The sequence below is a fragment of the Carcharhinus amblyrhynchos genome, chromosome 4, assembly GCF_965287045.1.
Source record: "Carcharhinus amblyrhynchos chromosome 4, sCarAmb.v2.hapA, whole genome shotgun sequence".
NCBI classification, from domain to species: domain Eukaryota; kingdom Metazoa; phylum Chordata; class Chondrichthyes; order Carcharhiniformes; family Carcharhinidae; genus Carcharhinus; species Carcharhinus amblyrhynchos.
In genome coordinates this window covers 138,927,224-138,939,059 of record NC_137327.1, presented here as the reverse complement: position 1 = coordinate 138,939,059, position 11,836 = coordinate 138,927,224, and positions in this window count along the sequence as shown.

The following is an 11,836-nucleotide window of genomic DNA, read 5'->3' as shown; positions in this document are numbered from 1 at the left end:
GGCCAACAGACATGATGAGGGAAATTGGAAATATGTGAGAAAGGGTGACAGGAAAGTGTTATATAAGCGTGACATTTAACATGTGCATTATTGTTACTAAATCATCAGGCTGTTGTGAGACCAGGATCCTGGAAAAATAATGAGGAGCCCAACACTTTCCACCTGAATCACCATCTCTAAATGTTGCAGTCCAGCATCGGGACACCCTCAGTGCTGCTGGGAAGCTAGCAATGGAGTGGTTTCCTCACCCCCTCACCTATCTGCACCCTCTCAGTCACCATGTGTGGAGGCTTCCGTAACTAGGTGTCACTGGAACTGAGGTCCCATTTCAACAGAGTGAGTCACAGGATGTCACCACAGCTCCGCAGATCCAAGGTGAGGGGAGTTCCTCGCTGATCTGAGGGGCCTACAACCTTCCATCCTTAAATAATGATTTGTTCTTTCTAGTTCCAAATGCACCTCCTCCATATTGTATCAGCACTCTCCATCTCTCCCGACGGGACTGCAGAGGATCCCAGCCCTTTGGTTAGGTAGAAACATCGGGAGCCTGTTATATACTATTCTTCATGGGATGGTGAGCATGAAGCCAGTCTCTGGAAATATTATCCCTCTGGTCTAGCTCCACAGAGACTCCACACTCACCAGAAAATCCTGCCCATAAATTTGATATATGTTCATATATAACCACATCGACTTACATTTTTATTGCATTATATTTATTAATGTTTTCAACAGTGAGGGAGGAGAGACCATGGCATGAATTTCACCCTTGCCTACTTGTTGGTTTTTAAGAGGAAAAGTGTGAAATTGAAGGAATGGGATATTGAAGAATGGGATTCCCTTTGGGTTCCTGCCTGTCCTGACCTCACAGCGGTTTTACTCTTGGGTGAGCAAGGCCTGAGTTGGGATACCCACCCTTTCCCCGGGTGAGGCCTTCAGGGACGTTCCCTGACCAGCCTCAATTTTTAAACAGGTGGGAGGATTTACCTGGTGTGGAGGAAGTCCAAAAAAGAATGGGTTTAGATCCTGGTCACTCAGTGTTGGTGCAGGCATCCCCTCCTGACTATGGGCATCCCACCCTTAAGGTCCAGTTGACCTGTTCCTCCCTCCTCACTCTGGCTTTTCCCTCGACATCCCTCTCGCCCTCTTTGTGATCCTAGGCCTTCCCTACCCTCCCCACCAGGGGATCCCTTAAAGGTACCTGGTCCTCCAGTCCCGGGACTCAGACTGAGGTGAGGCTGGTTCAGTTCCTCTTTGGTCCACAGTAACTCTTGTCACTGCAGGGACTGGAGATCTGTGAGTTAATTAGATTGGCCGCCAGCTCTCTGAGGCACGACTTCCTTCTGAGTGAGGGGTCTACCTGCAGCCAATCACCATTCACTGGAGCATTAAGTAGCTGTGGGGCAGGCAGAGTCCGTGAGGATTTGTTTCCCACTGAATCCAGATACTTTCTGGGTCTGATTTTACCATTTTCATTCTAGGTGCTGAATCTGGATTTAATTCAGGTCTGAATTTGAAATCCGCTTTGAGGCGCTCCCTTTAACACTCAGCCTGAAAAAAAAATTGCGGGTCCCATTTGCTCTGTGGGTGGGGTTTAGCACAGCCGGAACGATCGGAGCTCTGAACTGTGCACACGCAGTTAGAAAACAATTTACAAAAGCATGCTCGTGTCAGATCGCTCCCGAGCCACAGAAAGCAGAGAAAGTGGCCCAGAGCGACAAGCGGGAGTGATGGTCCCCACAGACATCACTGAACCCTTATCCATCCACACCCTTCCCCGCTACCCAGACTGATCGTGACTCCTTGCCCCCTACTGCACCCACCCCCCCCCCCCCCCCCCCCCCCCGCCGATCACTGACAGAGTAGCAGCAGACTCTCCCCACCACCCCCCACCCCCACCAGAGAGCGATCAGGCCACCTTCCCCCACCCACCCACCCAAGATACATCTTACCCGCCTCCCTCATCCCTCCTCCTCGGAGAATGATCTGGCCTCACTCACTCAGACGTCAAATAAAGACGTCTCCCCCCACCGCCTCCCCACCTGTTATAGTCTCACCCCGACTCAGGCTCCATCCCCTTGGCACAGTTATGGCACCTGATGGACAGGGTGCCCAATGAGCACTGCTAGATTGGCACAGCTCCACAGGCATTGCCTGACGCTGACCTTCACCATTTGGAGGCATCGCACATAGAACATTACAGCGCAGTACAGGCCCTTCGGCCCTCGATGTTGCGCCGACCAGTGGAACCAATCTAATGACCCTCTAACCTAAACTATTCCAATGTTATCCATATGCCTATCCACTGACCATTTGAATGCCCTTAAAGTTGGTGAGTCCACAACTGCTGCAGGCAGGGCATTCCACGCCCTTACTACCCTCTGAGTAAAGAGACTTCAATGGCGTCCGATTCCCCCCAGGAAGGTCATCATGTACGGTCTCTGCTGATGGTGATTCTTGCCAGTTGGAAGTTTGACCTGGGTTAATGCCCAAACAATAGCATCCGGGGCTCACTAAAACATGTCTTTAATATTTAAATCAGCTTTGTGATCTTTATGGGAGCGAAGCCAATTTCATCAGCAGAAGATCGGGGGAGTGGGAAACTGGGCTGCGATTCTCCCATCGCGATCCGCAGCCTTTCTGGCAGGTCGAGGTGGGGGATACGTGTTGCCGACCTTGTTCCGGACAATCTCCCAGAGCTGGCGAACAATCAGCGGTCAGACCCCGCTGGAAACCAGCAGGAAGGCAGGTATGTAATTTGCATCTTTTAAAAATGTATTTTAAATATGTTTTAAATCTAATTATCAGGAACTTTCGGGTCCCAATTGAATCTCCAACCCCAGCAGGAGTATTTCATTCCAGCAGGGCTCAGACTAACTCCCCACGTTTGGTGCCACCTCCCAAAAATCACCTGGTAAACCTTCACTCCACTCCCTCTATAACAAGGATATCCTTCCTCAGGTAAGGAGATCAAAGCTGCCCACAATTCTCCGGGTGAGGCTGGGAATATCAAAAAGGCTTTTCAGTGGGGGGGAGTTCAGGGGAGCCAGGGTGTTGATGATGGTGGAAGGTTGCTGCGTATCTCCTCAGAATGGTCCTCACCAAGCTTCCCAATGGCTGGGATACTATAGAAATAAGACTGAAGGCCTGTGCTTTGGAAAAACCATGTCCCTCGTGAGTCCACTACTTGGCCAGCAGTGTGAGAGTCGGAGACGAGTGGAATCCTGACAGAACGTTGTGTGACATGTCATGAAATTTGAAAGATGGGTTCCAAAACTTTGAACAGTATCTTTGGGAGCACGTCAATAGAAAGGTGACCCTAAAATTCTGAGGGCCCAAGAGCACCAGCCAATCCCTCCATCCAGTCGCCTGGTTTCCGCAGAGTATGAATTTGCAAAGTGCTCTGTGTCGCAAAGCTGAAAGTAAAATTCCATCTTCAGTCTTAAACGACTCTTCCAAGATTCAAACATTCTCAGCAATGTTCACTTCCACCTTGTTAGAAAACATTCGACCCATTACAATACACACTTAATCTATGACCTTTGCTTCAACGGGAATTACAACTGTATTTAATTCTCGATATAGAATGTTTATAAATGAGGAACAAATATTAGTGGTGACTGTAATCTGATCCGGCACCTTTGTACTTGTTTTTTGAGTTGTTAGCTGGGAAAGATGGTAGATTGTTTTTAATAAAAGCCTCAGGCCTGAGGTTTTTATTAAAAGTGAGTGTTATATTAATATTAATGTGAATGTGAGAATTTATTTTCAATGTTGAAATAGAGGTTCTTGTTTCTAAGCAATCAGAGTTTTATATTGATAGACTGTCAGTCTATCAATATAAAACTTTTGGAAAGTAAGTGTCAATGTTACTGGACAGTCTGTGAGGACGTTGAGGACAGAATGGTTCATTAACAGGCTCTGATAGTTGATTTAAAACAATGGTTTCCAAACAGAATTGCGTCCTAGTTAATCCTTTCTGCACCCTTTCTCGGTGAATAATATCCTTTCTATAATAGGGTGACCAGAATTGCACACAGTATTCCAAGTGTGGCCTTACCAATGTCTTGTACAACTTCAACAAGACGTCCCAACTCCTGTATTCAGTGTTCCGATTGATGAAATCAAGCATGCCGAATGCCTTCTTCACCACTCTGTCCACCTGTGACTCCACTTTCAAGGAGCTATGAACATGTACCCCTAGATCTCATTGTTCCATAACTCTCCTCAACGCTTTACTATTAACTGAGTTCAATCAACCAAAATGCATCATCTCGCATTTGTGTAAATTAAACTCCATCTGCCTTTTGCCAGCCCATTGGCCCAATTGATCAAGATCCTGTTGCAATCCGAGATAACCTTCCTCACTGTCCACTATGCCACCAGTCTTGGTGTCATCAGCAAACTTACTAACCATGCCTCCTAAATTCTCATCCAAATCATTAATATAAATGACAAATGACCCAGCACTGATCCCTGAGGCACACCGCTGGTCACAGGCCTCCAGCTGAAAAACAATCCTTTTCAACCACCCTCTGGCTTCTGTCATCAAGCCAATTTTGTATCCATTTGGCTACCTCATCCTGGGTCCTGTGAGATTTAATCTTGTGCAACAACCTACCACTTGTGAAAGGTAATCTCCAATTAGTCTTCATTATTTCACCAGATTGTAATCAGGTCACAAACTGTTTGAGGCTGCAGTGCTAAATATATTTTCTTCTTTATTCTTTCTTGGGATGTGGACATCTCTGGCATAGCCCACATCTCAAACACCCCCAAAAGACTTGTGAGGCTATTTCAGAGTCAATCACTTTGCTGTGTGTCTGGAATCACTAGGTAGTAAAAAGTCTGACAACACCAGGTTTTAGTCCGACCGATTTATTTGATAGTAAACTCACTAGCTTTCAAGGGGACTCCCTCTTCATCAGGTGAATGGAGAGTCAAAGAGGGAGTCCCCTCGAAAGCTTGTGCGTTTACTATCAAATAAATCGGTCGGACTAAAACCTGGTGTTGTCAGACTTTTTACTGTGTTTACCCCAGTCCAACGCCGGCACATCCACATCATCACGAGGTAGGCCAGACCAGGTGAGGATGGCAGATTTCCTTCCTAAAGGACAGTGAAGTGAAGCTTTAATCAAAGTTTTATCAACAAAATACAAGAAATCTTATGGTAAGGCCAGGAAAAAGCAACCAATTACTAATATACTCACCTCACTTAGCTGCTCAATATATGCTTTATTATTATTAAATAGACACAGTGGATGGGATTTGCCAGCCCTTCCCACAGAAGTCCACCCCCACGGTGAGTTCACTGGGTGAAATAGGCGAGCCATAAAAAATATCAATGACTTCGACAGGACTGGAATATCCCAGCAGCCAATTGTGAGCCCTTCCGCCATGTAAAAACCCACCACGCGGTGCGTAGGGGCGGGGAGGGCGGTTTGTGGCAGGGAGGGTGCTGGAAAATTCTAGCCAGTGAGTTGATTTTCAAATTCTCATTTCTTGGACATCCAGTGAATGAAAACGCAGAACTCTTTCCCCCCAAAAGGCTGTGGGCACTGAGAAACGATTGGTGCTTTCAAGGCCTAGGTTGTTAGACATTGGTCAGGGAAGGACAGCAAATCACATAGAGCGACATTATGTGTGTTGTTACCACTGCTGAGATGACTATTGTCATTAAAGGTGGCCGCTGAGATCGCTTTGCATGTGTCCAATGGTCCGTGTGTGCGCCGGACATTTAGAACATATAACCTTACAGCACAAACAGGCCCTTCGGCCCACAAGTTGCGCCAATCACATCAACACCTACCAATCTATAGACCTATCTATAACCCCCAATCTCATTAAATCCCATATACTCATCCAGAAGTCTTTTAAAAGACCCCAGCAAGTTCGCCTCCACCACCACTGACGGCAGCCGATTCCATTCACTCACCACCCTCTGAGTGAAAAACTTACCCCTGACATCACTTCTGTACCTACGCCCCAGCATCTTAAATCTGTGTCCTCTCGTAGCGACCATTTCAGCCCTGGGAAATAGCCTCTGAGAATCCACCCTATCTATTCCTCTCAACATCTTATAAACCTCTATCAGGTCACCTCTCATCCTTTGTCTCTCCGGAGAAAAGACCTAGCTCCCTCAACCTATCCTCATAAGGCATGCCACCCAATCCAGGCAACATCCTTGTAAATCTCCTCTGTACCCTTTCAATAGCTTCTACATCCTTCCTATAGTGAGGCGACCAGAACTGCGCACAGTACTCCAAGTGAGGCCTGACAAGAGTCTTATAAAGTTGCAGCATAACCTCCCGACTCCTAAACTCAATCTCTCGATTAATGAAGGCCAGTACACCATACGCCTCCTTGACCACATCCTCCACCTGCGAGGCCGATTTAAGAGTCCTATGGACCTGGACCCCAAGGTCCTTCTGCTCTTCAACCCAGCTAAGACTCCTACCCTTGATATTGTACTCCTGCATCCCGTTGGTCCTGCCAAAATGGACCACTACACATTTATCTGCGTTGAAGTCCATCTGCCACTTCTCTGCCCAGTCTTGCATCCTATCAATGTCACGCTGCAACTTCTGACATACCTCCAGATCATCCACAACACCACCAACCTTCGTATCATTGGCGAACTTACTAACCCATCCCTCCACTTCCTCATCCAGGTCATTTATGAAAATGACAAACAGCAAGGGTCCTAGAACAGATCCCTGGGGCACTCCACTGGTGACTGACCTCCATGCAGAAAAAGACCCATCCACAACCACTCTCTGCCTTCTGCAGGCAAGCCAGTTCTGGATCCACAAGACCAAAGCCCCTTGGATCCCATGCCTTCTCATCTTCTCAAGAAGTCTTGCATGGGGGACCTTATCAAATGCCTTGCTGAAGTCCATGTAAATCACGTCCACCGCTCTTCCTTCGTCAATGTGTTCAGTCACATTTTCAAAGAACTCAACTAGGCTCGTAAGGCATGACCTGCCCTTGACAAAGTAAATGACAAACATTTACTGATGAAATTACAAAGTTCAGAGTGGAAAACTACCAGTACCGATTTGCATATGCTTTGATGTTACTGTGCATCATCATCAAAGTATGAAGTGAGCTGCTTTATCTGATAGGCTATCCAAAAGAGATTGTGCAGCTTAATGGATAAGGCACCTGACTTTGGTATGAATCAGGATTTATAAATCATGGGTAGCATGGTGGCACAGTGGTTGGCATTGCTGCCTCACAGCCCAAGGACCTGGCTTTGACTCCTGCCTTGGGTTACTGTGTGGATTTTGCATATTCTCCCCATGTCTGCGTGGGTTTCCTCCCACAGTCCAGAAGACACGTTGGTTAGGTGCGTTGGCCATGCTACATTCTCCCTCAATGTATCTGAACAGACACCAGAGTGTGGCGACTAGGGGATTTTCACAGTGACTTCATTGCCGTGTTAATGTAAGCCTACGAGTGACAAATAAACAAACTTACCTTTGCTCATGATGTTATCAAAGGGTTAAAGATTAGTTCAACTTAATGGGTGGAATGTTCCAGATTTATTTTCTCTGTGTGCTGGCCCAGCTGGGAAAAGCAGTGTGCAGCACTCCAGAGACAAAGAAAAGTGCTGGAGGTGCGTCCCATACCATCACACTGGAAAGGCAGGTTCCCTTTCACACGGGGAATGTCCCCCCACAGCCTCCCCATGGAAACAGGGAAGCACTCCCAGTGGAACAGCCCCCATTACAGGATGCTCCCCTGGCACTTCCACATGGTGCTGCCCCCTTCAGGGAGAAGTGACAGAGTGCAGTTCCAAGGTGCACCGCTCAGATATGCCCCCTCTCTCGGGGCTGCATTTACCCATGCACCTGCTTTGTGTTGACCCTAGAATCTAGAATCCCTAGTGTACAGAAAAAGGCCATTCAGCCCATCAAGTCTGCACCGACCACAGTCCCACCCAGGCCCAGCATATTTACCCACTCATCCCTCTAACATACACATCTCAGGACACTAAGGGACAATTTTAGCATAGCCAATCAACTTAACCCGCACATCCTCAGACTGTGGGAAGAAAAATGTGTAGTCGTCCATTTTGGCAGAACCAACGGGATGAACGAGTACACTATCAAGGACAGGAGTCTTAGTAGTGTTGAAGAGCAGAAGGATCTTGGGGTCCGGGTCCACAGGACTCTTAAATCGGCCTCGCAGGTGGAAGAGGTGGTCAAGAAGGCGTATGGTGTACTGGCCTTCATTAATCGAGGGATTGAGTTTAGGAGTCGGGAGGTAATGCTGCAACTTTATAAGACCCTTGTCAGGCCTCATTTAGAGTATTGTGCGCAGTTCTGGTCGCCTCACTATAGGAAAGATGTAGAAGCTATTGAGAGGGTACAGAGGAGATTTACAAGGATGTTGCCTGGACTGGGAGGCATGCCTTATGAAGTTAGGTTGAGGGAGCTGGGACTCTTTTCCCTGGAGAGACGAAGGTTGAGAGGCGACCTGATAGAGGTTTATAAAATGTTGAGAGGAATAGATAGGGTGGATTCTCAGAGGCTATTTCCCCGGGTTGAAATGGTCGCTACGAGAGGACACAGATTTAAGGTGCAAGGAGGGAAGTTCAGAAGTGATGTTAGGGGTAAGTTTTTCACTCAGAGGGTGGTGAGTGAATGGAATCGGCTGCCGTCAGTGGTGGTGGAGGCGAACTCGCTGGGGTCTTTTAAAAGACTTCTGGATGAGTATATGGGGTTTAATGAGATTGAGGGTTATAGATAGGTCTGTAGGTTGGTAGGTGTTGATGTGATCGGCGCAACTCGTGGGCCGAAGGGCCTGTTTGTGCTGTAGTGTTCTATGTTCTATGAAACCGGAGCACCCGGAGGAAACCCACACAGACACGAGGAGAATGTGCAAACTCCACACAGACAGTGACCCGAGCCGGGAATTGAACCCAGGTCCCTGGAGCTGTGAAGCAGCAATGCTAACCATTGTGCCGCCCAGGTTTATCTGTTGTAAACCTCACTGATATGATGTCATGCGAGGTGGGGGTGGAAGAGCCCTACTGTGGGGGTGGGGGGGGAGGAATCAATAATGAGATTTAAAAATATTTAAACGTAGTTCCCGACCTTCCTGGGGGGAACCTCACTGCGTGAATGGCGGGTGGCAGAGATGATGCCATTACAAGATTTTGCTGGCAATATTCGCGTTTCTGATCTCTCGTAGGTTTTTGCACCCACGTCATCATTTGTGCCCGCGTTTACGGCAGATACAAAACCCCAGCCCATAAAACTGAGCCCTGTGCGCTCCAAGGAGCTGGAAATGCTGATTTTCTTTCCAAACATTGCAGGGCTCTTTAGTAAAATTTAATTCATCCAAATAAATGATTAACGATGATGCTACACTTGTTAGCACTCTCACATTAGCTGCAAAGTTATTGGACATGGCATTATTTGCTTTTCTTAATGGAGAGCAATTGATCTGCAGCACCTTCCTGAGCTGTCTCTGGCAGTGATGGTTCACTCGAATATCCGGTATTTCTCCGTGTGTAAACAGTGTGTCACCCAATGGTTGTGTGCTGGCACCAGACACAGCCAATGGAGCGAAGCTAACTGGAGTTGAGGTACGGGTCAATCATGCTGAGTGAGTGATTGGTCTGCTCCTGTTCCTATGTTCTCAAAACCACTCAGCTATTGAGCTAATATTTACTGATGACATGACTGATTATGACATGTGAAGATTAGACAGTCCGAGGCCTCTTCAGAAAAAATCCATTAAAGTCATTAAAAACATTTTACCTTCTGAGTTTAAAACGTGGCCTGATTCATTAACATGAAAGGATTTGTTTTGCTCTGGGAGTGTTAGCGTGTGCAGTGTGAGAGATTAGGAGTGTTAGCGTGTGCAGTGTGAGAGATTGGGAGTGTTAGCGTGTGCTGTGTGTGAGATTGGGAGTGTTAGCGTGTGCTGTGTGTGAGATTGGGAGTGTTAGCGTGTGCTGTGTGTGAGATTGGGAGTGTTAGCGTGTGCAGTGTGTGTATTATTCACTTTTCTTGCAATCATAGTTCCTACATTAAGAAAAACAACTTGAATTTGTATTGCACTTTTCACAACCTCAGTCTGTTCCAAAGTCCAGTCTCAATCCATGAAGTCCTTTATGAAATGTAACTATAGTTATGGTGACAAAGGTTTTCTAAGCAACAATAAGGTAATGGTTCTGTTTTGGGGATGTTCTCTGTATTATCAGAGACCGGATATGCTGTGGAATCCTGCAGAAGCCCTGATGCGAGGACTTGAAGGGAATTGTTTGGAAAGTTTGAACTGCCAATGGGAAATTGTCCTGTTCCCTGGGACCGTCCATAATAATTGCCAACTCCTGAATCAGTGAACATTGAACAGGCAGTAGATTCAGGCCGATAGCACTGTCTCCAGTGTCCTGACCAATGCCTATTACTCAACGAATGATCCGATTCTTCCAGTTGGGATCAGAACTCCAGGCTCCATTCCTGATCAGACAAAAACTATTCACTTTGTTTCCTCTGAAAAGGAGGGAAGCTCAGAGTGGGGGTGGGGGGCAGGGGTGGGTAGGGAAAGTCAGGTGGTGAAGTTGGGTCGGTTTGGGAATCAGGGGAAGTTGGGGGGGGTGGTCATAGGGGAGTCGGAGGTGGTCAGTCTGATTGATTGGGGAGGGTCAGTTGAACAGTTACCCAAGAGGTAGATTAGGATTTTTCGGTCTACCGTTTCCTGGGTAACGATTCGGGTAAAACAAGACCATCTCAGGTCTCCAACCAGAATATGGCAGCCAGTATAGAGGAGATCCCTCCACTGCTCCCTCTGAGGTTTCCTGATATGAACCAGTTTTGCAGTTTGGTCCTTTGGGAAATTTTCCAAAAAAATCAGAGGAGAGCAGGTCTGATCAGGAATGGAGCCAGGGACTCTGATCCCAATTGGAAGAATTGGATCATTCGTTGAGGAATAGGCATTGGTCAGGACACTAGAGACAACTTTACCAATATCGGCCTGAATTTATTGCCTGTCGAACGTGCACTCAGCGAGTCCCAAAATGGGTGTGAAACACATTCCCCACTGTAACTGGCCCCAGAGCACAACGTCATGCTGGCTGCTCAGTTAATGACCAATGTAAAACTTTCACTGGGAAAGGCTCAGTGCTGCTGGGGAGAGCGGGAAGAGGGTGGGTGCTGAGAAAAGGGGCTGGAGTTTCTACTGCGCTTCCTCAGGTCCGGGGGGGGGCAGCCACTGCAGAGCTGTCTCCAAATACTGCCAACCTGTGAAAATTAAAGAATAACAGAAAAACTGTGCAGAAAGACTAGGCAGCTCATTCAAGCATTAACCTTCAGTTAACTTCTTAAATTTCATATCAAGAATGAATATTCAGTTCAGCCCTCCCTGGATCGAGGACGAAGCTAAAACATAAAGGTCACCTCATCGACCTACCCACCAATGGTTAGCACTGCTACCTCACTGCACCAGGGACCTGGGTTCGATTCCCGGCTTGGGGGTCACTGTCTGTGTGAAGTCTGCGCGTTCTCCCCGTGTCTGCGTGGGTTTCCTCTGGGAGCTCTGGTTTTCCCCCACAGTCCAAAGGCGTGCAGACTAGGTGAATTGGACATGATAAATTCTCCCTCAGCGTACCTGAACAGGTGCTGGACTGTGGCGACTAGGGGATTTTCACAGTAACTTCATTGCAGTGTTAATGTAAGCTTACTTGCAACTAATAAATAAACTTTAAACTTTAATTTAAAACTTCAAAGTTTTAAACTTAAACTTTAGATGGACCACGTAAAATTACATTCCATTCGCACCTTAATGGGTTAAATTGCCTCCTTGATGGTCAGCTGATTCACTC